Genomic DNA, 27,953 nt, shown 5'->3' on the forward strand with positions numbered 1-27,953 from the left:
TTTGGGATCCATCCCTTTAGGTTTTGGTTCCTGAGAATTGTTTTCCCCAAATCTCCGTCTTTGCTGGGGTTTGTGAACGTCCACAGCTGAAGATCAGATTTGGATGCACGCAGCTGGCCCTCCACCCCGCCTGCCGGCCCCTGCGGCACATGGCGTTCACCTCCATCCCCACCCACCGACCGCAGAGTAACAAAGCTGCATTTCTTTGCAGCACGGACTCTTAAGTACGGTGAGCGTATAATAGATCATCCAATTTGGGCCTCTTTTGGGAGTGAGAGGGGGTGTGACTGATAATCACCTTAGGACAATAGGCTACACGGAGACCCACCGGCCCTGGCCAACCGGGACATATGGTCGCGCTACCTGTGAGTCATTCTTCTCACTCACTGAATCCTTCCTTCAGTCCTCACTTTTTTCTGAGTCGTTTACTCATCCAGTTATCGAACAATCATTTATCAGGCCCCTCTGTTCAGGGTGTCAGCTGCCAGCAATGCGCAATCCAGGACTCTTGTTCAGGGTGTCAGCTGCCAGCAATGCGCAATCCAGGACTCCTGACCTGAGAAGCGCGCGGCGAACACTGACTAACTCTCCTGTACAAGTGGGCAGAAAGCCTCTAGAAGCTTTCGTTTGCCATCTTCTCATTTGTTAACGAGTAATCGGAGGCAATGTTCCCGGAGGCCGGAGAGCATGTCTCCTCTGTCTTCCACAGCACATGCAGGTACGTGGGGGTACTCAGGAAACTGTCCGCAAACACCACCAGGCGGGGCCTTCCAAGTGTGAGGCAAACCCATCCCTCCCCAAACATAGCAGCGCTCAGCTAAGGATTCCCTGTGGGCCCCCACTTCAGATGCATTTTCCTCTTCCCTCTCTCTTTGTTTCTCGGGCCTTGTAACACTCATCACATTAGTAATTAATTATTTGTGAACATTGGTTTAATGCTTGTCAGACAAGGAGGTGGGTTGTCCCTGGTGCCTAGTAGGGGCTCTGGCTTGTGGAAGCCTCCAATAAATATTTGCTTGCTGACTAATAGACCTAAGGCCCAAGGCAACGGAGGCCTCTGATGAGAACCCTAGAGAAATGAACTTCCCGGGAGAATGATGGAGTGCAGGTGGGGGTAGAGAGCGGCTTACAGGTCTGGGGGGGATGGACAGAAGGTGCTTACTGGAGCGGGATTTGCAAAAGGCCAGCCCGGCTAAGGAGAAGAAATACCACTTTTGTGCTTTGACACCTTTCTTGTGTCCTTCGGGAGGGGGTGGTGGCTCTGCCTGCCCAGCCTTTCTGCTGTCTGTCCTATCCAGCAGCGGGTCTTGGCCTGACACCCAGCTGAGCAGAGAGATGGAACAAGGAGTAGAATTTCCAGCCTGGACTGAAATGCGGCCTCATTTCCAGGATTCCAGATGTCCCTGTGCAAATGCCAGGGGTGCAGAGCTCAGCCCAGCTGGCATGAGGTAGCATTGCCGTCACACTCATCTGGCAATTCCAACCATGGTATTTCCCTACCTTTTCCACTCTGGGGTAGATGTTGGCTGCTAAATGTGCTGCAGGATCGCACCTGCTCGCAGCCTGCATGGGGCTTATGTGGGGGTGGCCTTGGAAGAGGATTCTTGACTCTGGCCGTGGTGGAGAGATAGGGAAGGGCAGGGACCCTGGGGACAGAGAAGGAGAGGGGCCAGGGCTGCAGTGATGGTCCGGCAGCTGGTGGGTGTCCAGCAGCCTGTTTCAGGGGCTGCACCTCCTATACACTCAACCTGAAGTTCTCATGCAGCCCAATTGCCCATGTTCCAATCCCATCTCCACCTCCTGCTGGCCAGGTGGCCCATGGTAAATTATTTAACCTTCATTTTTCAGTCTCCTCTTCTGCAAAATGAAGCAGATAATAGTAACCACCTCACAGGGTTCTTATGGTAAGTAAATGGTTTAATATATGTAAAGCCCTCAGAGCAGTTCCTGGCATAAAGTGTTACCTAAAAGCAAAACAAACAAACAAAAGCTGCCCTCACACCATTCTATGTTCACACATGTTCTGTGCTCTTGTATACTTTTACTCTTGTCTTTCTCTGGTTCTCACCCACCTTAACCCCACCTCTCCTAGGCATAGCTTAATTGCCTCATTCATTCATTCAACAAACCTTTTTGGGTACCTACAACTTGCCAGAAGCTGGTCAGAGCACACTATAACAAACAGACAAAGTCTCTGCATTCAAAAAGCCTACAACCTAATAGGGTGGATAAAATTAGGAAGATAAATAAGTTAAATGAAATAGAAAATAATAAATTCCCCGACAGAGGTGGAGAGAGAGCTTCGAAGGCTCTCTACAAGAGATGGCATTCAAACTGGATCAGAAAAGATGGGTAATGTAACGATATAATAATAGTTATTACTATATAACAATAATAATAGTTCCCATTTTTTGAGCATTTGCTATGTGGCCTGTACTACGTGCCCTTCATAGATTATCTCTTTGCAACAAGTCCTAGGAAGTAGGTGCTGTCATTTTCCTCGACCCCCTACTTTACAGATGGGAAACTGAGGCTTTAAACCAGACACCTTGCTCATCTAAGGCTTACAGCTAGTAAGTGAAGAATCAGGATGTGATCCCAGGCTGCCTGGATCTGGGGCCTTGTGCCACCAAGCCCCCCTGAGAAGTCACTGAGCTCCTCATGCTGGAAGCCTCCCCTGCTGAGACACTGGGACTCCTCATCCCAAAGCTGCTGAGTCCCTGGAATGTGTCTGGTATGGTGGTCTGTATGGACCCCGTCTATAGCAATCATCCTAATCCTAGCTGGTCCTCAGCAAATACTTGTTAATTAAATAGCAACGGGCAATGTTCATCAATACATGAGTGGACTAATAAAATGTGGTATATATATACCATGGAGTTCTACTCAGCCACAAAAAACAATGGTGATATAGCACCTCTTGTATTAATTATCCTTGATGGAGCTGGAGCCCATTCTACTAAGTAAAGTATCACAAGAATGGAAAAACAAGCACCACATGTACTCACCATCAAATTGGTACTAATTGATCAACACTTATGTACATATATGGAAGTAACATTCATAGGATATTGGGCAGGTGGGAGGGGGAGGGGGGATGGGTACATTCACACCTAATGGGTGTGGTGTGTACTGTTTGGGGGATGGGCATGCTTGCAGCTTTGACTTGGGCAGTGCAAAGGCAATATATGTAACGTAAACGTTTGTACCCTCTTAACATTCTGAAATAAATAAATGGCAATGGGCAACATTTAGGAAATACTTACCAGATGCTAAACATGATGCTAACAGCTTTATGTGTGTTCATCTGTTTATCCCTCACAACCAGATCATAGGGAGGACACATTGTCCCTATTTCACAGAGGAGGAAACAGGGGCCCAGAGAGGTTAAAGTATTTGCCCGAGACCATATAGCTCGGGAGCGGAAGTCCCGGAGAGGAGGAATCCCAAGTCTTCCCAATCCTGTAGTCCCGTAGGTTTGGCCCTTTCTGCTAGGGTGAGGTGATGCAGGCTGGGGTGGGGGTACCCCCAGATGGCCAAGCAATCTTGAAGCAACTCAGTTGCTGCATTTCAGGGGTTGGGGTGGAGACCTGGGATGCCCTTTCATGGATTCAAAAAACACTGGGCTACCTGGTCCTTGAAAGGATTTAGAAAGTGTCTACATTTTGCTGCTGCTGACTCAGGGGATCAGGCTGCTGACACTGAGCACTCCCGAAGCTCGCTTGTGTCTGCATATACCTACAGGGGTCGGGCTTACAGAGACGCTCTAGGTATAGACCAGAGACCCCAGGTTTACAGAAGACCCCTGTGTAAACTCCCCCTTGCCCTTCATCCCCTCTCTGCATACACCTGTCTCCCTCACTAGGCTGTAGGCTGCTCTGAGGGCCAGGGCCAGATTGTATTCACCTTTGCACGCTGCTGAGCCCTCCAAGCTCATGGCATGGTGCTCTGCACATAGTAGATGTTGCAAACACATCAATAAAATTAAAAATGTAGAACCTTCAGAACACAATGTGGCTTCTGTGTACATCCTCTTGTGGTTTGTGGTCTGGATGCTCTACTCCCTAGTTATGTGACCTTGGCTATTTACTTTCCTCTCTGGACCTCAATTTCCTTATCAATGAAGGGGATTAATAACATCACGTACTACTGTGAAGATTAAATGAGACAATATTTCATTTAGAACAGTGCTTGGCACATGGAAAGTATTTTGTGAATATTAACTAATCCTAACATTGTTAACAGTGAATATCTTCAAAACGTTTGCTGCATATAGTGGAAGTTCTGGAGGCAAAGAGACCTGGATTTGAATCCTGACTCCTTTACCGTGTCTTGGGTGAGTTACTACAACTCTGTATGCCTTGATTCCACACCTGTAAAGTGGGTGCTGGAGGTGTGCAAGTAAAGCCTTAGTTCAGGGCAGACACGGAGTAAGTGCTCAGGGAACGTGGGGGCCTTAACGACGTCACAACACAATCCCAATTTTGTACATGAGACACAGAGACCACAAAGATACGTGGTGTTTAGTTTCAGGGTTTCACTCTCTGAGAAAGCAAGGCTTCCTTAGTGTCTTGAACTGCCTAAAAATAAATTGTAAAAGGCATCTGCAGTGGGTCACCCTTGTCCTTTCACCCTGTCCCATCCTGGATCCTCTTGGCTCCCAGGAAAGGGGACTTCTGTCCTCTTCCAGGCTGCTGTGGCTTGTAGACGTTTGGGTGCTACAAAGCCCACCCTGTCTGAATTGCAAAGCATCACCCTTCTCCATTCTCCAGTGAAGATCCTAGGCTGCACTGAGCCACCAGTCATTAGCCTTTCATTTCAGGACTGGTCTCCATTGTCCTTTTGAGGTTTCTATCCCACCCTCCCCTTCTGGAAAACAGAAGCCCAGGAGGAAAGGTAGACCCAGGATGCTTTGCTTTTATTCCTGTGGTGGCAATGCCTGGTGCAAGAAAACCCAGGCCAAGGGGACAAAAAATGCCTTCTCCCTCTCTTGCTCCTGCCTTCCCTAAATCACCCCCAGGGCAGAGCCCAGCCCCGGACCACTAGCCTCGGCACTTTATGAGGGTGACAGCCCTGCGCAGGCGAGCGACGGCCCTCCCCTGGTTTGAATAAAAAGCCACAAGCCATAATACACATAAAATCCTAATGTGCCTTCAAAATTACCTCATCTTTTATTTAGAGGTTATTCCGCCCTTGTCTTCCTTTATCGCTCTTTATATGACTGAAGTGGGTGAGCAGCCCCAAATGAGGCCATCTCGGTCGCCGAGCGGAGGGAGTGTTTATGGCCCAACTTTGGCCCGGCAGCCAGGCCCCCGGGGTGCCGTCGCGGCCCTCCTCCCCTCCCCAAAGCCTGCCTGTTCCATTTGGAGGCTGCTGCTTCCCGACTAGGTCTGTTTTTCTATTTTTTTTTTTTCCTTCCAAACGTGAGTTTTATTGTATTTCTAAGTGAAAGGGAGGTGCCTTTCCGAGAAGCTGTGCCTGGCGGAGGCCGGGGCTCCGACACTCCCGGGGCCAGAGTTTCGGGCAGGCCTTTCCAGCAGAGGTCCTTGTTCTCTGAGCTCGGGATCCTTGACATTTAAAGGCCAAGAGGAGCCGTGATTTATTCTTAGACCCAATTTGGAGAAAGGGGTGGGAGCACGGAGAGATTGCTCTTTGCAGGCTGAAGCAGTGGTTCTCAGACTTCAGTACCTGTGTGTGAGTGTGTGTGTGTGTGTGTGTGTGTGTGTGTGTGTGTGTGTGTGTGTGTGTGACAATCCCCTGGAGGGCTCCTGAAACACAGTGCTGGGCTCCACCCACAAAGGTTCTGCTTCTGTAGGTCTGGGGTAGAACCAGAGATTTTGCATTTCTAAGGAATTCCCAGCGGATGCTGAGGCTCTGGTCCAGGGACTACACTGAGAAGCACTGGGCTAGAGGAATCAGTGAATTAAGGTGAGCTTGTGTGCGTGTGTGTGTGTGTGTGTGTGTGTGTGTGTGTGTGTGAGAGAGAGAGAGAGAGAGAGAGAGAGAGAGAGAGAGAGAGAGAGGTATCCACACATCCACACACTCACATGAGTAATGACTTTACCTTCCAAAGGAAACTTTTCTACCCAGGGTGAAGAGGTGCTTCAATTATAGCAAATTGGATTCTAGATTTTAGCACTGGGAGACCCCACAACGTATGGTGAATGTGGTTCAGTTTCCTTGTACAGAGATTTCAAAGGGCTAACATCAGACTTTGGAAATGCATTTAGCTTGGTCCTGCTGGGAAGCAGACTATGTCCTTTATATTTCACAAGTCTTTGAAATTAAAAAGATCTCCAAGGACACAGCAGCCACTTCCCTTTAAGCAGCATAGCGTAGTGATTATGGGCACAGAGTGTGGGGTCAGAGCAATGGCAGTTCATCTTAGTGCTCTCTTGGGCAAGCTAGAAAACTTCTCTGAGCCTCAGTTTCTTTGGCTGTAGAATGGAATAAAATTAGAACCAACCTAAGAGGGTATCATAAGGATTAAATGGAGGAAGGAATGTAAAATGTCTTAGCAGAGCACTTGGGACATTGTTAGCCTAACAAAATATTACTGTTATTAGTGTAAGCATGTGGACTTCCCTTCTGAACATCTTTAAGTTAGTGCTTCCTTAGAGTCGAAGAGTATCTATTGGATACTTACTATCTACCAAGCTCTTTTATACTCATTATCCTACATAATCATGAGAATTCACTGAAATAAGTGCACCATCCTATTCCACTTATGAGAAAAGTGCTCCTCAGCAATGGTAAGAAATTTGCCTGAATCATTTAGAAGTCACAAAGCTTACAAGTGGTACAACTGAGATTAAACCTAGTCTGACTGGTTGTCTTCCCTCCACAACCCAGATGGAGCTCGCATTTGCTCCTGGCTCTGCCACTGGGAGCTGTGTGATGTTAGGTAACGTGCTTACCCTCTCTGGTCCTCATCACATATGAAGCAAAAGGATTGGATTACTCATGGTGAAGTAGAATGTTCCTTGCAGGGTCTCCAATAATAACAGCTAGGGGCCTGGCAGGTAGTTTGCAAATATTGTTACTGGACCTAATCAGGTTTCACTCAAGTCATCATTAATTCAATGATTTAACAAGTATCTATTGAGATCCTCTGTATCCAGCACTATTTTGATTACTGAAGATGGTGCAGTGAATAAAACAGCAAAGTCACTTTCCTCTCTCAGTTTACATTCTACTTGGAGGGGTTGGTGGTAGAGGTGTTGACTATAAACATTTAAACATGTAACATAAAATAAGCAAGTCTTCCAGGAGGAGGAGATCTCAGGTGCAAAGCTGCTGGGTTGCAGGCATCCTTAGAATGTTCTGGGAACAGCCAGGTAGCCCACATGGCTGGAGTGGAGTGAATAAGAGGGAAGGTGGTGGGGAGGCAGGATGGGTAGGGCCTTGTGGATCATGGCTCAGACTTTGGCCTTTACTCTCAAAGGGGAAGTCACTTGTCCTGGTGGAGGTTCACCCAGAAGCATATCCTGAGACAAGGATTGGAGTGCAAAGTGATTTCAGGAAACCCCAGAAGAGGGGTGGAGAAGTGGGACGAGAAGGAAAAAGAAAGCAATAGAGGGGTATTATCAAGCTGGTTACCACTGTGGGCAACCGGAGGTCTGTCCTGCTGGGGACCTCCAGGATGCAGTGTAAACAATGCTTTCAAGTTATCACCACCGAGGGCTAAGGAACCTGGGGAATTGATCCACCAGCTCCCCAACAATGGATGGCTGAGGGCTGTGTCCACGGGCATTTACCATCTGTCATGTTCTGCTTATCCTGGTCTTGGCCATGTGTGCTTCCCCAGACAGAGAAAGGGCTCCGAGGCAGAGAGTTCCAGAGCCTTTTTGGCTTGCACAGGTGAATGCAGAATGAATATGGTCGGGAGCCAATATCTCTGTGACTCCGTTGGGGGGTTCTGTGCAAAGAAATGATGGATTCAGATTAGTATATTTAAATGGGATGCTCTGGATGGTGTAGATTGGCGGGCAAAGGAAGAAGCAGGGGGAACAGTTGGATTACAATAATTCATATAATGGATTGGGTGGGTGGTGGTGGAGGTGGTATGTTTAGCTTATATTTGAACAGATTCTGTAAGCTCAATCAAAACGTATAGTTTTTAAACATAAATGACTATGTCCACCACAGTGCTAGATGAATTCTTAATTTTTTTTCATCTTCTTACATGCTTGGAGTTGCAGACTTGAATTCAGCACCTAAATATAATTCAAACAGCATGCAAATTAGCTTATTTGTGCATTGACTCCAGAAAACTCTGTTAGTCTTACTTTTTAGGGGTAAACATCAAATGTTTCCAACAGTGAGACTTAAACAACATGCTAAGATTGCATCTTTGGAAGATTAGGAACATAAAGAAACATCTTGAATCTAAAAATAGTCAATTTTTGGTTATCTGAATAATGAGTTTAGGGATCTATGACAATTCAGGAGTTATTTGTGAATGTGCTTGGCTTCAAAGACATAATACCAACTGGTAGGCATATAATAAACGTTTGTGGAACTGAATTGAATCTGCTTATTAAAAAAGACCACAGTATTTCAATCCTTAGTTGTGGAGAGGTTACCAATGATGCCTATTGTTGTTTGCAGATTTCCTTGTCTGATCCTGCTCTGAGTAGCTAACATTTTCTTCATGCCTCTTGTGAGCCAGGAACTTTGCAAGCAGTATTTAAATTGAGTCCTATGGTAGCTGGTCTCCAGGATGGGCCCTGGTGACCCTGCCTCCCGGTATTCACACCTTTGTGCAGTCCCCTTCTACATTGTACCAGGGTGGGTCTTGGCGGCAGAAGTTTGTCACTTTTGAGATTAAAAGTCTCTGCTGCTTCCGTCTTGCTTCCTCTTTTTCACTCTGGGATCATTCACTCCGCAGGAATCCAGCTGCTGCGCCATGAGCAGCCCCAGGGGGAAGCCCACGTGGTGAGGACCTGAGGCCCCTTCCAGCAGCCGGGTGAATGAGCTTGGAAGCAGACCCTCCAGTGCGCTGCAGCCTTCAGGTGACTGTGGCCCCACATGAAAACTTGCCTGAGAACTCATGAGGGACCCTGAGCCAGAACCACCCTGCCCAGCCATACTCAGATCCCTGATCTTTGGAACATTTGTCAGATAAAAAATGCTAGTTTTGAATTGCTAAGTTTGGGAGTAATTTGTTACACGGCAAAGATAACTAATATAATTCCCATAATAGTTCTTTGGAAATGGATATTGTTTTCCTTTATTTTTTAGTTAAGGAAACCAAAGCTCACAGGGTTAAGTGTAGAGGGACCATCTGATTTATTGTTTACGCTGGGACACTTTGAACACGAAAGGGGTCTTCTTATTCATGACACTGGAACAGCAGGTATAAACTGGGACAGACCATGAGTCTCTGGCAAGGCAGGAGGAACCATCACTTTACTTAAGTGACTTAACTGGGGTCTCCAGCCACCAAGTGTGAAAGCCAGGATTGACCTGAGATGTGTTAGTTTCCAAAGTCTTTGCTTTCCATTGTCTCAAGCCGCCTCCCTGGCTCCTTCCTAAGCATGTACTCAGGAGTAGTAGGAATCTATATATGAGAAATGATATATATGCACAATGTAAACTCAATTTGATAAAGAAAAAATGTATATAGGTGCAGTAAAAAGATAGAAAATAAGGCTTGATGCTTGGTTATTTGCTTCTTTATATTATTTTTATAATTATAAAGAAATGCATTTAAGAAAAACAAAAATCCCTGCAAAATATTGAGCAAAGGCTCCTGACCAAAGCTTGGGATGAGGCACCTGGGTGTAGATATCACAGGTAAGAAGTCTGCAATTTAGAATTTGCCAGGATGAGTTACAAACTAATGCCCAAGTGCCTTGTAAAACAATTGTGTTTTCTTCTCTGGTCAGGTCTGTGTGGGCAAAAAAGAGCAGAGAAGCTTTCCCAGGAATCTAAGGTAGGTAGTTCTAGGTTGCAAAATTCTACTACCTAAGCTCACAGCACATAATTGTCTGAGGACTTTAGGCAAGTGAGTGTTGCTTTTTCTCTGTGTCTCTGTCTCCCTTTCTCCTCTCCTCCTTCCCTTCCTTCCTTCCTGTCTCCCTCCTCTCCTCCCTTCGTTTCTCTCTCTCTTCCTTCTTCCCCACCCCCTTTATTCTCTCCTTCTGCACCTGCCTTTTCCCCTTTGTCTTCTCTGCATTCATTATTCAACAAATATTCACTGGCTGCCTACCACGTGCCAGGAAATATGCTAGATGCTGGGCATACCATTCATTCTTTAAGAAAATATTTAGTCCCTGTTATATACCAGGCATTGTTCTAGGCATTTAGTCTATAGTAATGCGCAAAACAGACAAAAATTCCTGCCTTTTTGAAGCGGCAGTTAAGAGAGATGAACAATAAACAACAAACAAAATAGATAAGATAAAACACAGAGCCAGACACAGTGGCTCGAGCTTGTGATCCCAGCTACTCCAGAGGCTGAGGTGAGAGGATTGCTCGAGGCCAAGAGTGGGCAATAGAGGGAGAGCCTGTCTTACAAAAACCAACAGCCAACAAACCGAACAACCAAACAAAAAGAAAACAAAACCACATAGCATGTTAGATGATGATAAAGTCTATGGAGAAAAGTAAGGTAGAGAGGGGGCATAGGAAATGTCAGTGTGTGTGGAATGGGCTTTGATTTTAAGTGGGCCGGTCAGGGAAGTTCTCACTGGTAGCATTCGCGTGAAGACCTGAGGGGGTGAGGAGGGAGCCATGTGAATAACTGAGGGCGGAGGGTGTTCCAGAAAGCAAGTGTAGCTGGTGCAAAGGTCCTGAGGCAGGACTGCGCCTTGTATATTTAAGTAACAGTAAGGAGGCTGGTGTGTCTGAAGAAGAGCCAATGAGGAGACATGTCACAGGAGGTAGAGTCTGAGAGCTAATGGGTGGGCAGGGAGGTTCGGGGTACAGATTGTGTAGGGCCTTATGTGTAGGGCAAGGGAATGACACCAGCTAGTTTGCAGTTTACCAACTATTCTGTGGCTGTCGTGAGCCCTAGTGAATAAGGGTTCAGCTCTCCAGGAGCTCACAGACTAGTGGGGGAGAGAGCTCTGTAAACATGTACGAAGGTGAAATAAAATGCTACTGGTGCTGTGACAGACTGTCCCAGGCATGGGGGCACAGAGGACAGTGTTTGTGCCTGGATTGGGGCTGAGTCTGAGAAGGTGTTGGAAAGCATTTCCTAGAGGTGGTGTCTTTTGAGCTGAGGCTTGAAAGATGAACAGACCCTATTTACCAAGGGACAGAGGAAAGGGCGGTCCAGGCAGAAGGGCCTACGTAAGCAAAGGTATGGAGGCTTGAGAGGTCACGGCTTACTGGGGGGACGACAACCAGTGTTAGTAGGGCTGGAACAAGAGACAGGGTGGAGAGGGAGTTAGGAGCCACGTCTGGAAAGGACTCGTAGCCCCAGAGGCTACAGGAAAGAGGCGATGGGGTTTCTTGAGTGATGTCAAGCAGAAAGGTTGGGACCAGATTATGGTCATGACTGCAGTGTAGACATGGGTCAATCTGCATCGTTGCTGCCTTTCAAGTTGCCCCATATTCTGCCAGGAAATGGTTTGAGGATCATGATTTGGCTGAAGCATGATGCCATCTTGCTTGCAGTTCCTCCCTTACGGGTACTCCTAGGCACTGATACAGGGCTCAGGAATGAGCTGCTCAGGCACCAGGCCATGTGTGGGCTCCTCCAGCCCAGTGGTCATCCCGGCAGCTCTGTGACTACATCTCTGTACCCAGGCACTGGGAGAGAAAGGGAAGGTGGTACCCTCATCCATCCACCCTGGGATCCCACTCGGTCTGCCCCCAGGAGCAGAAAACTGGGGCTTCCAGAGCATCTTCCTTGGGAGATTCTTGCTGCATGTATGGCCTGGGACAAGTTTAAGGCCCCTGAGGGCACAAAGTCTGGGCAGCTGGCGACCACAGATCAAGGAGCGTGTCTAGCAATGCCAGTGCCATCTAATACTGAGAGACGCTGTGAAAATAGCAGCACTGCGGGGGTCGGAGGCAGAATGCTGGAGGATGCGGCTTCAGACAGAGGGCCCGGGAGGCCTGCAGAGAACGGAGGAGGGAAATGTGAGGTATGGGCATGTCGTAAGGTCTGCGTTTGGGCAGAGGGGAGAGCTGAGCAACACATGAGGGGGGATGCGATTGAGTGGGTTTCAGAAGCAACAAGGCCAGCGTGGCTGGTGTGAGGTGCAGGGAATGGAGGAAGATGAGGGGAACCACTGTGTTACCTGTGGCCTCTTTGTGTAGGGTTTTGTGGGCTGTGAAAAGGGCTGGAGACATTCGTTACTCCAACTGTGGAAGGTTTTGCACTGGCCTGATGTGATTGGATTTATATTGAGGGGGGAATGGAGAGTAGGCGACGAGACAGGAAACAGGGAGACCTGGAGGTGGTTGCTGCAGAGGTCTGGGGCTTGGATGCGGCCAGGAGGGGTGGGCAGGTGTCAGGTCAGAGTGGGGCTACATTTTGAAGGGGATATCAAAGGCTGTTTCCCACACCAATATTTATTGTGCTCATACCATAAGGATACAGGGATGAGACAATGTGATTCCTGCTCCTGAGAGGGTTACATGCTCATGGGGAGAATTCACAGCAAAAGAGACCTTTTTAAGTCCATGGAGATAGGATTGGAGCACAGAGGGTATATCACCGAGAGAAGGCCAGGAATGACCTCACAGAGCAAATGGCAATTGGGCTGAATCTTGAAGAGGGAGTAAGGGTTTGCTCAATGGGCAGTAAACAGAGGAGGAAGGGCATTCCTGGCAGTGGGAACAGCCTACGCAAAGGCATAGCTGTTGTTCAGCAGGATCTTTCCCCTCTGGGACATCTGAGCAGACTGGGCCTGACTGTGGTTCCCGATGGGATTGCCAGTGCCTGGCTCCAGAAATATTGTTATATGTTGGATTAAAAGCAATAGTATATTTGGGAAACTGTAAGTCAGCCTCTAATGGGAGCCTAAAATGGGGTGAGGGTAGCATGGTACCTCTAAATTCTCTACATTAGACGGGTTCTAGGTGGGTAACTGAGGGGGACTGTAGCTGTTTTTGCACAGCCCTCTGCTTAAGATTTGGAAGGGGTTGAGAGTGCACATCAAAGAGTTGGGGTGCTGCTAGTGCAGGTGATAGGGTCACCACTCCCCATTTTCTCCTTGGCACATCACTGAGTTTGGGGGTAAGTCTGTAGAGACTAAGGTTGGGTGGGGCAGTGTCTGCCCTGCTAATGAGGTGGTGGAGGGGAACAGGGAGCTCTTGCTGGGTTCCTGAAGGTGAGTGAGAGGTTCAGATGAGCTATCAGGAGTTCACTGTGGAGTGTTGAGGGAGATGGAGGTGGGGCATGGAGCAGCCAACAGCTGAGGGCGAGGATGGCTACAAGGCTGTTGCAAACATCCACTATGATCTTCCCTTGGCAAACCCTTCTTTGGGACACACCCCAGAACATGCTGGAAAATTCAGGAAAGCAGACAATGGAGAAAGGATGGGAAGCGAGTCCCAGAACCTGCAGCAGCCCCAGGTGCCCCAGGCAAGCACCGCCTCCCTGCAGGATCCAAGTCGGGCTCTCTTGGCAGCTTCCATAGGAATTGGCCCTGGGCGAGTTCCCGGGGTAAAAGGTGCCACCTGGGTGTGGGCCGGTTTCCTTGTGAAGGCTGCTGCTTCCCCTCAGTCTCACCCTGCTGCTGCTGAGTAATCTGCAGGCAGCGATCTGTCCGTGAAAGAACTCTTGCAACATGTTGTGTGAGGCTCCCAGGTAAACAGCCAGTGCGTGTGCCCAGAGCTGTGCTTACGTCTCTCTTCCAGGGAAGCCTCCCTCCCCGCTGGCCTTAGGCCTGTGCCTCCACCCTGCCTCTCTGCCTTGCTCTCTTAGGCTGCCTTGTTGTTCCCTGGGAACCAGGTCAAGAGCCCTGCTGGCAGGTGTCTTAGGGCATGAATCAGGCCCTGCAAGGAGAAGGCGGGAGATCTTGGCTGAGGCCATGCAGGAGGGTTTATTGGATGACTTATCTGGTCAATAGCCAATCTATTAAACTCCCCCAAGAGAATTAGGAACCTGTACATGATGGATCATCCCTTTGTGGCAGAAGTTAAGGTAACTGGAAACCACATTTTGGTCAAGAATGACTCAGTTAATTTTTCCATGCTTTTACTGAGGAATTTAATTTCACACAGGTGGGTGACTTCAGAGTGGTGAAAGCTGGCTGTCATTTTGTCTGGTGGCTCAGTGAGGCAATTTGTCCCTTTAGTTGGCCCACGATTTTCAGTGTGGCCGGGCTTTCCAAGGCAGAATTACTTATGCTGAGGCTCAGGTGAACACTTTCAAATGGCTCATCTCAGAGCTCTGATAACCTGTGAACTGACTTCCTATTCTAGCCCCAAGTCAATGTGACTCACAGACCCTTAGGAGAAATCCATGTGCCAGTCAGTGTGGTAAGTCCTGGGGATTTGATAAGGGAAACACTTGGTCTCTTCCCTCGGGGAGTTAGTTCATGGAGCACCGCTGGACTCAGACATAAATAAACAACTAGAAGTGACGGTGTGGCGTGGTATGCTGAAGGCCCAGGTGAGAAGGAATTCATTCTGTTGGGGAAGGTGGAGAAATCAAGGAAGGCTTTCCCGAGGAAGCAAAATCTTAGCTGGGTCTGAAAAGATGAATAGGAATGAATATTCTCCAACTATGATATGGTTGGTGATCTCAAGGTTGGCCTCTTGTCATCATGGTGTTGAGTCTCAATGATTCATTCATTTTTAATACTTAATAAAAAGAAGAATGTATTCATGAGAATTGCAAGTGAATTTATCCCAGATTTCTTAGTAATTTCCCCTCTTATGCTTTGCTGATGGGATATGTGGTCTTTACCCTTTAAGAAGTGGCCCATAGTGTGAAAAATTGGAAAGGCCTTGATGAATGAATATCTCTTGAGTAAAGGAATTGGAACAGTATTTTGGGGAAGGAATCAAGATGTCGAGCTATGTCATTCTTCTGACTTTTTTCTTTTAAAATTACTGATTTCTCCAGGGCAAGGACTATTTCTTATTTATCTCTCTGTCTTCAAAAGCCAGCCTAGTGACCATTACCTTGTTCCACAAATGTGGAATAAATTCATGGTTGTCCTTGTGACTGTTTTTCCTTGGTGGAACCCTGAGCCCACAGCTCGTGTTCCAGATGTGGACTTTTAGGCATGTTTTCCTCTGGTCCAGATCCTTTTTGTCTGTTACAATAACATAAAGGTTGGAATTTTCAAAGTCTTTCCAGACCAAACTTTCTAATTATTTGGCTAAATCTCTTGGAAGGTTCTTCAACTCGTTTTACTTTCCTTGTTTTTGGTGGAAGGCTGTACATGAAGAAAAGTCCCACAGGGACCCTGGGATCAGATGGATGCTGGAAGATGTCTGGCCAAATCAGTGCTGTTCTGAGGATCTTGGCCTCAGTGGAAACGACTCTATTTAAGGAAGAGGACCTGGCCCCACCCACCTCAGTCTCCATCAGATCCCACAATGTTCCAGGAATTGGCCATGATTCTTCTCTTTTTTACCATTCTGTAAGTTGGGCTTTGTAGAGGGTAGAAGTTTCTAGAAGAGTGGTAGACAAGGAGAGGTCCACAGCTTGCCAGTGATGGGGTCTCCATCCATAGATCTGTGTGTGGAATTGTGGAGATGAGAGGGGAGAAGAGAAATCAGAGAGCGGCTGGACCACCAGAGTTCAACCTATAATGACACATTCAGCATAGATCAACACAACAACCTTGACATGCCGGGATCTGCGCTAGGCACTGCGATACATCCATGGGGGGGTGACCCTAGATTCCAGAGTCTCACAGTCTAGTGTGGAAGAGAGATATGTCAATAGACAAATACAGCAGATGCTAGTGTTGGGATGTGAAACCGTAAGTGTGAGTCATAGTGTGTCCTGGGACTTCTAAGCTGAGTCCCAAAGGACTCAGAGTGATTCATCATTGGGGAGGGGTGGGCAGGGGTGCTCCAGACACAGTGAATGAAAGCAGAAGACTCAGAAGAGAAAGAATGAAGACATAAGTGAGATTCAGTGAAGAGAGGAGAACGACAAGATCAGGTGAAGGCAAGTTGTTCAGGATGAAAAATGATAGTGGGGTGGGTTTTTGACTTTCCACATTTGGCTTCAGACATGACCTACCTCCTTCATCTGACTGCTTCCTTCACTTTTCTTATCTTTCAATGTTCATGGAATAGGTACTAAGCAAGGGGCTCTGTGCAGAGCATTCAAAAATGACTAGTCTTGTGAATGGAGAGAGACAGAATGCACCCTGGGGAGTGTTAGGTTGGGAGAAGTATAGGTTATGGGAGGCCAAAGGCACCATCCTAGGACTTGGGATAAGGCTTGAGAGAGGATGGTGACTCATGTAGGCAGAGGGATTTCCCATGCAAAGGAAAAGAGACAGGAGAGAGCTGCTTGGAGGCTGTATTACTTTTCTAAGGCTGCCATAACAAAGTACCACAAACTGAGTGGTTAAAACATCAGACATTTATTTTCTCCAGTTCTAGAGGGTAGAAGTCCAAAATCAAGGTGTTGGCAGGGCCATGCTTCCTTTGAAGGCTCTAGGGGTTAATCTCTTTAATGTCTTTTTTCTTAGCTTCTGGTGTTACTGGCAACCCTTGGACTTCCTTGGCTTGTAGCAGCACTTAGGTCTCTGACTCTGTTTTCATGTTGCCTTCTCCCTTATGTGTGTGTCTCTGTGTCCCTTCTCTTCTTATAAGGACCCCAGTTGTGTTGTATTAAAGCCCATCCTAGCTTAGTATGATCTCATCTTAACTTGATTATATCCATGAAGACCCTATTTCCAAATAAGGTCACATTCACAGCTCCTGGGCATTAGAACTTCAACATATCTTTCTGGGGACATAATTCAATTCATAACAGAATCCTTGCAAATAAGTCATTCTGGTTGTAGTACAGAGTTGAGTGCTAGATTATCAAGAATAGGAAATTTTAGAATCTTAACTTCTCAGCTGATCTTTGGGAATTAACACACAAGGAAGCAGGTTTAGAAGTGACAATAATAGTCATTGCTCTTCTGGAAATGAAGAAGGTTTTTCTGGAAACTCTAGGCTTTCTCTATTTCCAGTGAGGCCCCGGCTTGGAGTTCAAAGAGGATCAGGGTGCTTCCAGCCTTCCTGCCTGTCTCCTTTCCCCTGCTACTTGTAATGAAATTCAGAGCAATTAGAGATGTTCAGTCTGATCTCTGGAAAGGTGTGCCTCACGCTGGTCCTATCAGGCTGGTCTGTGGATGTTATCAGGGAAAGACTGTAGTTACTAGGATGAAGAAGGCAGAAGAGAGAAATGGAGTTCATACCGATCAAAACCGTGTAATCAAAAGACATTACTGAGGCTTGATGGTGCTGCTCAGGGTATATTTCCCTTGGAATGTTTCTTGAAAGACAGAAGCTTAGAAGAACGAGCAAAACGAGATTCACAGAGATAGCATTTCAAAAGAGAGTGCGGGTACAGCTAAGCTGAGCTAAGCAGTGACAGAAGGAGAAAGTGTGTCTCAAAAAAAGAAAAAAAAATCATCAAATGCCTCTGCTTTGTGGATCTTAAGGGAGGGAAACTTTCTTTACAAAGTGTATGCTTGTGTTTTGAGTGATTAAGCGTTCAGGGACAAGTTCAAACACACCTATATCCAATTTAAAAGTAAATGAGATAAAAGTTGGTATTCAACCACCACTGCTAAATTTGACTGGCTAAAAAAAAAAAAAAGTAAATGAGATAACTCTGAAGGAAATGCATGATAAAATGTTGCTTTTTACATAACACCTTTTTCTCTGGAAAGGTAAGAGAAAAATGACACAGCAATGACCAAATGGCCTTCCTCATGGCATCATAGCCTGGGAAATGGCTTCAGAAGGAATCCCTCAGCTGCATTTATCTGACAGGGGAAGAAAATGCAAATGTTCTTTATTTTGGGGTGAGGTAGGAGATGTCCCCCAGCAAAGTTCCTGGAACTCAGTATCAGGCATGAGGTCAATAAGCATTCATTCATTCAGTAAATAGTTATTGAGCCCCTACTATGTACTGGCATTCTATGGCAGTGGGAATACTCTCATCGGTTAAGTAAAGACACTTGTATCTACTTTTAGGGTTGTAGGTTTTGTTAGTAAGGCTAGTACAGTCGTGTGTTCCTTAATGATGGGGACACGTTCTGGGAAATATGTTGTTAGGGGATTTCCTCATTGTGGGGACCTCACAGAGTGTATTGTACTTACACAAACTTAGACGGTAGAGCCTATTACACACCTAGGTTAATTATACAGTGCAAACCTGTATGGTGTGTTACTGGACTGAATACTATAGGCAGTTGTAACACAAATCACTAGACAATAGGAATTTTTTAGTTCCATTGTAATCTTATGAACCACAGTTGTAGAGGCAGTCTGTTATTGATCAAGGATTCTGGTCTTGCTCACATTACATGCCCACTGTGAGTTGGCTGGGGGACTCTGTTTCTTACCTGCTCACTCTGAGGTACAGGCTCAAAGCAGCCGCTATCCGAAAGGTTCTGGTCTCTGAGGGAGAGGGAGAAAGAACTTTAGAAGGTCTTGCAGCAGCAACTAATTGGCAAACACTAGGCACATAGACTGAAACAATTAAAGGGGACCCAGGAGGTGCAATCCTACTAGGTTCTCAGAAGGCAGGGAGCTGGAAATGTTTAACAAACATCACCAATTGTTTCCACATTATTATTACCTACTACTGAGCTTCCAGGTCTATGTGCTACAGCTCTGGCCATGTGGAGAGAGAAACATTTTCTCAGTATAATTCCAAACTTGAGAAGAAGAGAATCTGATTGGTCTAGGCTGAGTCAGAGGCCCATTGTTGGTCCAAATAACTGGGGAGGGATGGGGTAAGGGATGGGGTATCATGTTGCGCAAACATGGTTGCTGGAAGCAAGACCATCCTTTGGATGGGGTTGTGGGGAAATGGTGGAAAAAGTTAAGGGAGTTGTTTTTTGAGTTGGTTAAGTTACTGCGGTATTCATATAACGTAATGAAGTACCAGATAATAGCAGTTCAACTTTTTGAGAAGGTGGTGAGTGGAAAGATGGCTCTGTATATAAATGGAAGCTCAGGAGAGCTGGCGTGGGCAAGTTGCGGCATGAGTCCTGGTTCTATGACTAACCAGATATGTGATCTGGGGTAAGTCATTTCAAAATGTGTCAGCACCTCGATTTTCTCAGCTGTGAAATGTATGCTTAGTAAACGGCAGACAAAAGAAGTACAGCTTGTCGATAAAAATGAGGCAATTCAGGATGTTTTGGGATCAAATGAGATAATGGATGTAAAAATGCTGTGCAGATCATACTCTGGTCTTCTTAATTGTGCATTCTTGGCCATGTTGCTTACCATGTCCAAACTCGGGCTCCTTATCTTTACCACGGAGATGGAGAGATCTGCTTCTTAGCGTAGTGAGGACTAGAGGTAATGAACACTGAGCACTACAGCATTAGGTCTACTAGATGCCCAATTAATGATGGTTCTTACCATTGCTGCTCTGGGCTGATGGCATTTGACTTCATGTCTCATTGGCTCTGAAGATCTGACTAGCTGAGTGTGTTTATTTTGTCTTCTTTCCTGCTGCCATTGACGTCCATGTCTTGTGACTATGTGCTCTTCCAGGAACACATAGGGCATGAACAAGGCTGATCCTCCAAGCAGGCAGCCTTCTAGGAGATGTAATGGTAAAGGGATAGTACCCCAAATTACACAGCCCATACACTGGGCTATCTGGGATTCTCATTTTGTGTGTTGCATATCCATTAAGGCATTGTTTCTATAGGAAACTTATGAAAGCGAACATTAACTCCTACACTAGGTAGAAGCAGATGAGATATCTGACCACTTGTTTTAGAATTGGGCTTTGAAGGAATGGGGGACACAAAAAATGTGGCTGCATATTGGAAACTAGGATTACCTGAGGAGTTCTAAAAAAAAAAAGAATACTGATGTTTGGGATCTGCCTGCAGAAATTCTGATTTAATTTCAGTATAGTGTGGCCTAGTTTTGGGGACATTTAAAAGCTCTCCAAATCATTCTCATGCATAGCCAAAGTTAAAAGCCACGGGTTTGGAGCACAGGGTACTACTGGAGAGGACAGATCTGTGTGGGGGACTGATGGGACCTGGGACAGAAAAGGGGAGGAGGCAGGTGAAGTGTCAGGGTCTCTTAAAAGAGGAAACATGGGAGGAAAGGAGAATGAGAAGATGGAGAAGCGGGTTTACCTAGGCCTAATCTAAGCATAAGAACTGTTGTGGAGTTTGTCAGGAAGAAGTGGTGAGAAGGGAGGGGATGAAGGCTGTTCTTGTAACACTCCAACGATGGTTAATTTTATGTGTCAACTTGACTCGACCATCATACCCTGATGTTTGCTCAAACATTATTCTAGTGGAAACTCTTTTTTGCCTATCTCCTTTTACTCAGCATAATTATTTTTAGATTCATTCATGTTGTTGCCTGTTTATTAATTTTTAGTTCTGAGTAGTATTTCATTGTATGAATATATCACAATAACATTTACCCATTTACCTATGGGTAGACTCATGGTTGCTTTTAGTTTTTGGATGTTACAAATAAAGTATCTATAAACATTTATGTAGAAGTCTTTGTATGCACATATGTTTTAATTTTTCTTTGGTAAATATCTAGGAGAAGAAAGGCTGGATCATGGGGTAGGTATATATTAAAATTTAAAGAAACTGCCAAATTGTTTTCCAAAGGGATTGTACCATTTTACATTCCCACCAGCAGTATATAAGAAGTCTAGTTGTTTTACATTTTTGCCAACATTTGATATGGTCCTACTTTTTAATTTTAGCTTTCCTAATACATAAGTAGTGGTATCTCATTGTGGTTTTGATTTGTATTTTCTAATGATTAATGACATTGAGCATATTTTCATGTGTTTAGGTGCCATCCATATGTCTTCTTTGTTGAAGTATCTGTTAAAATCTTTCACTTAGTTTTATAATTGAGATTTTGGTTTTCTTATCATTGAGTTTTGAGAGTTCTTCATCTATTCTAGATATAAGTCCTTTATCAGATATGAGATTTGCAGATGTTCTTCCAGTCTGTATCTGTGTCTTTTGAAGAACAGAAGTGTACATTTTGATGCAGTCCCATTTATCATTCTTTTTTTTTTTTAATAAATTAGACTTTTGTGTCATATATAAGAAATCTTTGCCAAACCCAAGGTCATGAAGACTTTCTCCTGTGTCTTCTTCTATAAGTTTATAGTTTTAGGTTTATAATCTATTTTAAGGTCACTTTTTGTGTATGATGTGAGGTATGGACCCAAGTTCTTATTTTCTTTTACATATTGAGATCCAGTTGTTCTAGCATCATTTGTTGAAAAAGCTGTTCTTTTTCTCACTGCATCGCCTTTGCACCTTTGTCAAAATTAGTTGTCTATATATGTGTGAACTCTCTATCCTATTCCATTGATCTATTTGTCTATTTTTATATAAATTCCATACTGTTTTGATTCTGTAGCATTAAAATAATTCTCTATCTCAGATAATATTAGCTCTCCAACTTTGTTCTGCTTTTAGAAAGTTGTTTTGGCTATCCTAGGTCATTTGCATTTTCATATGAATTTTGGTATCAGTTTGTCAATTTATACAAAAATGCTTACTGAGATTTTAATTGGGGTTGCATGGGAAAATTATTGTCTTAGCAATATTGAGTCTTTTTTTAATGTCAAAAAGGTAATGTGCTGGAGTTGTAACAAGTTGTGAGGGAGGCACATCTTACACATGAGCATGAGAACCCAATCATCGTGCTTATGAACTATAAAAGGATCAACAGTATTGAGTCTTCTGACCCATGAACATGGTATCTCTTTCCATTTATTTAGATCTTCTTTAATTTATCTCAGCAGTGTTTTGTAGTTTTCAGTGTACAGATTTTGCACATTTGTTGTTTTATTTATCCCTGTGTATTTCCTACTTTTGGTGCTATTGTAAATGGGATTACTCTTAAAAAATTTCAATTTCTCTGAATATTTTAATATTTTCTCCTTATACCAGTTTTAAGCAATTTGATTAAATATACCTGGATATAGTTTTCTTCATGTTTCTTGAGCTTGGGCTTTGTTGAACTTCTTGGACCTGTGGATTTGTAGTTTTTATCAACTTTGGTACACTTTCATTCATTATTCCTTCAAACAATTTTTCTGTCTTCCTTTCTCTTTTCTTTGGGGATTCCAATTATATGTATATTTTACTAGACGAAGTCATTCAACAGCTCCTTGATGTTGTGTTAATCTTTTTTTCTTGCAACATTTCTATTGCTGTGCCTTCAAGTTTATTAACCTTTTCTTTAATAGCTCATCTGCTGTTAATCCTATCCACTGTATTTTTTATCTCAGACATTATAATTTTTATCTCCAGAAGTTTGATTGGATCATTTTCTTTTTTTTTTCCTTTTTATTTATTTATTTATTTATTTTTAAAGGCTGGTCAAGTGGAGCAGTGGGAGTGGAGAATGATTGGGTCATTTTCATCTTCCATGTCTGTACTTACTTTTTTGAAACCTATGGGATACAGTTATTTTAATGTTCTCGTCTGCTCATTCTAATACCTGTACAAGTTCTGAATCTGCTTTGATAGATTATTTTTCATCCACAGTGGGGGGCATATTTTCCTGCTTATTTGCATGACTGGTAATTTTTCATTCATATTTAATTGTATGTCTTATATTATGACTCTCACCTTGTTGGATGCTGGATATTTTTGTATTATTACAAACGTTCTTGAGCTTGGTTATATGATGCAATTAAGTTACTTGGAAACAATTTGATTCTTCCACATCTTGCTTTTCAGATTTGTTAGGTGGGACTAGACCTGTGTTTAGTGTAGGGTTTGTTTTCCCCCCTGATGAGGCAATACCCTTCTGAGTGTTCTGTGCAACCTCCCATGCATTATGGAATTTTCAAGCCTGGCTAGTGTGAACACGTACTTTTTCTGGCTGGCCAGTATTCCCTCTAATCTTTGCAGGTGGTTCTTTCCCTGGATTTGGATAGCTTCCTTACACATGAGCTGAATCATTCTTTGCTGAATACTCAAAGGGAACCCTGTGCAGATCTTGGGACTTCTTTCTGTGTGCGGTTCTCTCCTCCCTGGGACTTTGTTCTGAAGAGTATGGCTATCCCTTCTCCTTGTTCACTCAGTCTTTTGCCTCTTCTCTGGAAGTCACCCTGGCTTCACGTGGCTTTCCTCTCTCTGTGTTCCAACCTGGAAACCCTCTCAGGGCACCAAGCTGGAGCAATCATAGGTCTCACCTTGTCTGTTTCTCACCTCTCATGGATCACTGTCCTTTATTGCCTGATGTCCAGTGTCTTGAAAACTGTTTTTTCATCTACTTTTTTATTCCCTTCCTTCTTTCCCTCTCTCCCTTCTTTTTTCTCTCATTTCTTCCTTTCTTCTTCCCTCCCCCTTCATTTTTTTTCTTTCTCTTCCTTTCTTCTTCCTTCTCCCAACTCTCTCTTCCTCCCTTCTTCCCATTTTCTCAAATGCGAGGCTCTTGTCAGAGAAGAATATGGGAGTTCAAGTTCCAGACAATCCCTCAGGGGTATAATGACATGGATAAATGTCATGCTTCATGTTCTCTCCTATAACATTTATAGCTAGGTGAAATAAATTTAAATGTATGTAAAAATCGACCTTGAAGGAAAAAGAAATCCACCCAAAATGTAGCCAGTGGGAGAGGAGAATGTAAAAGATGGAGGAGCAGTGGGTTTGTGGCTAATGATGGACCCAGAAGACATATCACTCTTGGATTCCACCAACTTGAAGTGATTCCAAAAGTCTGAGCCAGGTAGTATTTTTGTAATTTTTCTGTGGTCCATATTTGAATAATATAGCTGGGAGGGTGGTATGTAGAGTGAAGCTCTGAAATATGGTCACTGTCAATGTGGCTTCCTTTTTTCCACTCATCAAAAAGTCCCTGATGGGGTCACTTAACATCATTCATTTATACTTTACTGCCTTTAAGGAGGGAAATGACAAGCTTGACTAATTTCCTCAAATTTGGGGAAGAGCTAAATTCCCAAACTCAGAGCTTCCTGGCCAGTAGCATTTCCTCTTCACCCTATAACCTGCCTCCCTAAGGGACTGCCCTCAAGTCTGGCTGGAGGTGCAGTAGATCTTCCAAGGGAGACTAAACTCCCTGAGAGTGAGAACTCTGCCTGTATTCCTCATTTGTAACCCCAGTTACAAGCACAGTGCCCGGTGCTCAGTAATTGCCCAACGAAGATTTGTATATCCTAGTCTGTTGCCAAGCGAAGCCTGCTCCAGGCATGCAAGTCTTCCCTAGTAATGCTCTGCTTACCAGTTCCAGGGAAGATTAAGGTGAAAGGAGGGAAGCGGTGGTTCTGGAGCTCCTACCATGTGCCAAGTACTGCAGTAGGAATCAACACATAGGTTATCTCATATACTCTTTATCATTATTCTACAACCAAGGAATTATTATTCCCTTCTGTTACTAATGAGGACATGGAGGCTCAGAGTGGTTATGAAACTTGCCCAATGTCACATAGCAGAGTTGAGATTTGGACTCATACTTTTCTCAATACTTTAAACTCTCTCCATAAGTGTCAAAGATATACCAAGGTCATTTACTTAGAAAACACATGGCTAAAATGCATGAAGCATTTACTGTGCTGCAGGCACAAGGGCTTAGTGAATGATGAGTGGTTTGGGGTAAAGGCTGCAAGGAACATGGGGGTGGGGGGTGGGGGGGACATTGATAATGATGGTGATGAGGCTGGAACTGGCTCTGAAGGGTGTTATCCACCAGGCTAAGGAACATGGGTTTTAGCCTGTAGGTGTTGGGGAATAGCAGAAGGGTTTTCATTCAAATAAAGAACAGGATTGAACTCATATTTTGAGAGAGCATCCAGCAGCAGTGTGGAGGGCAGAGGGCAAGGAGGGCGTCAGGAATAGTAGTTATAACACCACCGAGAGAGAGAACAAAGACAATGGTGATGAGATGGCTGGAGGAACTGAGCACTTATTTGGCAGAGACTGTGCTAAATGCATTCTGCATGCGCACTCCTTTGGTATTCAGAGCAACTTTGTGAAGTCAATACTAACACTATTTTCCAGATGAGGAAATTAAGGCACAGAAAAGTTAAGTACTGAGCATCACAATTATAATAGAAGAAGTCATAAAAAGATGTGCCCTCTCGTTCACATCTGTAAAATTCTCTTACAGTTTTCCACCAGGCAATGGCAGAACCGGGATTGAGCCTCCATATCCTAGATTCAACGCTGACACTTCCAACCTCTCCATCACAGGTATTTGTTATGTCACTTCCCAAATCACATTGGGTCATAGACCTCTAGGGAGGGGAGGGAGAAATCTTTGTGATCATAAAGGTCACCTCTCTCCCCACCTCACCCCCATCCAGATACTCAAACCCCTCCTGTGCCAGGTACTTAACCATCTCCAGCGACAAAGGCCTCTCTCCCTGCCCAGGCACCCTGGGCCATGTTCTGATGCTGGCAATATGAGAGTTTTATCCTTTTTGTTGAACTCTTGGCCCACTGCTTCTGGTGCTTTTCTGAGCCTCTCCTGGCCCTTCCTCCACCGAATAGCACCTGAGGGTGTGAACTGTGGCAACTGGTACAATCTGGGACAAAGTCCACCAGGGATTTCAAGGAGTGTTCTTTGCATGCAAAACATCACGAGGTTGCTGGGGCCGTGCTAATTGGCTGCATTTGAACTACAACAACATTCAAACCCAACAAGATAATTAAAGCTGAAAATGATCAGCTGGGATTAAAAGGATTCAAAGGGTAATTGCTTTATAACAAGCTACGTTGCTCCAAGTAGCAGGAAGGATTGACGAAACTGGAATTAATTATATTAGGCTACTTGTTTATTTTTATACAGTCTTTTAAAATCATTTGTATTTGGCCAATTTGTGTCTTTTCCCAAATACTCGTGGGTTTGGTTAACTGCCGTGGATTTATCTGCCAACTGCAATTATTCCTGTTCTTGGAAACTACACAGGCACAAAAACATACTCACCATTTATCAGTGTGATAAATCCTTTTATTGCCTTTGTAATAATGATGTCTAAATTTGTATGGTGCTTGTAACGTTTTCAAAATGCCTTCACATCTGTTATCTCAGTTTGTCTTCACAACAACCTGATGAGGTAGTTGAGGGCTGGAGTTCCCATTTGGAGATGATAAAGGCAGAGAGAGGTGAGCCATACAGCAGAATAATAAGAGAGCTCACACTAGAATCCAGAGTGCCTACTGCTCACCTGGCGTGTTTGTTCTATTGCACTAGAAAAAAGCATTGTGTTTGCTAATTAGGCAGGGCTGAACACTGCCGACATGAAGTGAAAAAGCCATTGTTGGGGTTCAAGCAGAAGGTGAAACTCATCAATAAATTAGCCGTTTAAACCGAAAAAAGTGAAAGAGATCAATCATTGGTCAGATGGGAAAGGTGCTTCCTGAACTGGGGTTGTTGTAATAAGGCTTGAAGAATGAACTCTGGTTTATCCCTGGTAGTCTTGGGCTTACTTTCTCTCTTCCCCTTCATGGTTTTGTACCTGTCAAGTGACTATTCCTCTGGATACCTTAGTTTCCTGTTCTGTACAATGGGACTAACAATGACCTTCACTGGTGTAATGGTTAGGGCCAAATGAAACATTGCAAGTACTAGAGCCAGACAAAGAAGAGATACTCTGGCCCCTGGCAATCTTCTGTCTGAAATTCCTATATTAATTGACTGTGACATGGTATTCTAAAGACTGGTCACCTTTGCAGCTTGTTTCTTGAAAGACTTTACTTCCTACATTTTAAGGTATGTTTAAAGGAACATTTTTCTAGTTGTAATAGAACAAGTTACTAGGATTCCAAAATTTAGTAACAGAAGGAAGGAGGAGTCTTTTCTAGATAAATGTGAAGTGTATCAACCACCTTAAACCAAACCTAAGAGATACGCCTTCTAATTTTGACACTTACACAATTTCCAGCTTTTGTGACAACCTTATCCAGCTTGGCCTGCCCTAATATTTGTTCTGAGACTGGAAGTTTTCAAATAATATCAGCTCTTGAATGTAAAACCACAGGATATACAATAGGCGCTTCCAGATTTTGCAGTCCAGTAGACTGTTTTTGTGCAGTGCACTGTGAACTAACCTCTACCAAATAGAAAGTATTGTTCCAGGAATTGTGGGTGCACAAGATAAATAGAAGTTAGCTTATCTACCAACAGGAGCTTATAATCTAGTTGGGGAAAGAAGATGAGTACACAGAGTATTAATACTTATTATATTTAGTTCTTTCCAAGCTTTTGCCTTGTGCCAGAACCAGGCTGAGCTCAGTGTATATATTAGCCCTTGCTCCCAGGAGGTGAGTACTGTTGCTTTTATGCCCAGTTCACAGCGTAGAAACTGAGGTTCAGACAGTTTAAAGGCCTTTCCAAAAATAATTCAATCCTTCTGTCTCCAAAGACCATACTTTAACCACTCTGCTAGTTAGCACTTCCAAACTCCGTGAGTGTGTCCTCCCCACCAGCCCTGAATCTGGGTTCATGTTCCAAATTATCACCAACTAAAGTGTACATGAATAGATTGCTTGCAAAAGAAGTCACCTTAAGTAAAGGCAATGAAATGACAAGCGATGTAAGTGACTTCTGGGGTCCAGTTGGCCTGGGTTTGAATCCTGGATCCATTACTCATTAGCCACAAATTGGTGAGCCTCCCTGGAACTCAATCTCCATGTCTCCGTAAAGGAGGGAGAAGAATGTTTTTGCTTTAACCAAGATAACCTTTGGAAAGCACCTAGCACAGAGCACAGGGCAAAGACTGGCCAATATGTGGTTCCTTCATTCTGCCTCTCATTCAACAGTTGCCCACAGCTTCCTCTGACCATGAGACCCCACCTCCCATCCTT

At 44.5% G+C, this 27,953-nt stretch overlaps 1 long non-coding RNA gene and 1 other non-coding gene across 4 annotated transcripts; one reads left to right on the forward strand and one right to left on the reverse strand.

Annotated features, from left to right (window-relative positions):
• Positions 1 to 517: 517 nt before the first annotated feature.
• Positions 518 to 26,758, forward strand: LOC123644514. Of its 3 annotated transcripts, XR_006737161.1 has the most exons (7): positions 518 to 718; positions 1,849 to 1,904; positions 4,246 to 4,336; positions 8,891 to 9,014; positions 9,891 to 9,937; positions 25,255 to 25,337; positions 25,451 to 26,758. It is a non-coding gene; the product is annotated as an uncharacterized LOC123644514 (long non-coding RNA). The 3 variants fall into 3 exon arrangements; XR_006737160.1 differs by lacking the exon at positions 1,849 to 1,904; XR_006737162.1 differs by lacking the exons at positions 518 to 718; positions 1,849 to 1,904 and adding an exon at positions 1,393 to 1,488.
• On the reverse strand, positions 21,737 to 21,840 carry LOC123645493. Its single transcript, XR_006737606.1, has one exon. It is a non-coding gene; the product is annotated as a small nucleolar RNA U13 (small nucleolar RNA).
• Positions 26,759 to 27,953: the final 1,195 nt, after the last annotated feature.

The sequence above is a fragment of the Lemur catta genome, chromosome 9 (genome assembly GCF_020740605.2).
Source record: "Lemur catta isolate mLemCat1 chromosome 9, mLemCat1.pri, whole genome shotgun sequence".
Lineage (NCBI taxonomy): Eukaryota > Metazoa > Chordata > Mammalia > Primates > Lemuridae > Lemur > Lemur catta.